Here is a 1,610-nt window from a genome sequence, read left to right on the forward strand (position 1 = left end):
AGTTAAATCTATGAAAGTGTCTTCGTGTTCCCTGGATATTCTACCTGCATTCCTATTGAAAAATGTTTTTCCACACATCAGTTCATGTATTCTTTCTATAATAAATACTTCACTGCTCTTAGGTCAAGTTCCCGCTTATCTTAAGACCGCTGTCATCCATCCACTTTTAAAGAAATCCATGACCATGACCATGAAGTTTTACTTGATAGACTACATCGCTGGGTGGGTATATCTGGATCTGCCCTGAAATGGTTTACTTCATACTTGTCCAATCGTCGATTTCACGTGGCAGTTTCTGATTTCAGGTCCGACTCTTGCGTATGGCGTCCCCCAAGGTTCTGTTTTGGGCCCTCTGCTCTTTCTGTTATATTTGCTCCCTTTGAGGCATGTTCTAAACACTTTTGAGGGAATATCGTACCACTGTTATGCTGATGACATCCAGCTGTATATTTCTTTCAAGCATGAACATGTCTCAAAGTTGGAGGTACTAATAATGTGTTTAAAATCCATTAAAAGCTGGCTAGCCGAAAATTTTCTTCAACTTGATAAGGACAAAACTGAAATTCTGATCTGTGCTCCGGATAGATCTGTCTCTAATATAATGATAGCCCTTGGTCCTCTTGCTAAATTCGTTAAGCCTTCTATTAAGAACCTTGGGATAACCTTTGACCCTGCCTTATGCTTGACTCTCAGTTAAATCTTTGACCATTCTTGTTTCTTCCACCTTAGGAATATTGCTAAGCTTACCTCCATCATATCTCCTTCTGAACTTGAGATGGTTATTCATGCATTTAGATCTTCTCATTCGCCTGGACTATTGTAATGCATTGTTTACCTGTCTTAGCAAACATTCCTGGAGCGTTTACAGGCTGTTCAGAATGCTGCTGCTAGCTTCTGACTAAATCTTCCAAATATTCTCACATCACGCCGCTTCTGATTCAGTTACACTGGCTACCTGTGAAATTTAGAGTACAGTTTAAGATTTTGGTACTTACATTTAGAGCTCTTCACGAGCAAGCCCCACTATATATCAGTGAACTCCTTCACTTATATACTCCTTCTAGATCACTGCGGTCATGTGATCAAGGACTACTGTCTGTGCATTCTACAAGACTGAGAACGAAAGGAGACAGAGCTTTTGCCTCAGTGGCTCCCCCGTCTCTGGAACTCTCTCCCTGTCCATCTTAAGAGCGGCGGACTCACTGATGCATTTTAAAGGTCTTTTAAAAACACATCTTTTAGCTTGGCATTTGTTAATTTGTTTTAATTTGTTTTTATTATTCTTTGTCCTGTTGTGAAGCACTTTGTAACATCTGTTTTGAGAGGTGCTATATAAATAAAGCTTACTTACTTACTTACACTATACGGTTGGGGCCATAAGTACTTGGACAATGACAATTTTTGTATTTTTTTTTTTTTTCCTTTCACCTGCATCAACATCTCTTTCTGTGTAGAGCTACCAAATGCAAGCCCAACACCTGCACTCAGCTCCAGATCTTTGATGGAATAATGAGGGAGAGGCCTCACCTGGCCAACTACCTTTGAGCCTCGGTTAATGCTGGGCAGGAGCCCAGCATTAACCTGGAGAGGCCTGAGCTCATCCACCCCAA

The sequence above is a fragment of the Archocentrus centrarchus genome, chromosome 19 (genome assembly GCF_007364275.1).
Source record: "Archocentrus centrarchus isolate MPI-CPG fArcCen1 chromosome 19, fArcCen1, whole genome shotgun sequence".
Taxonomy (NCBI): Eukaryota; Metazoa; Chordata; class Actinopteri; order Cichliformes; family Cichlidae; genus Archocentrus; species Archocentrus centrarchus.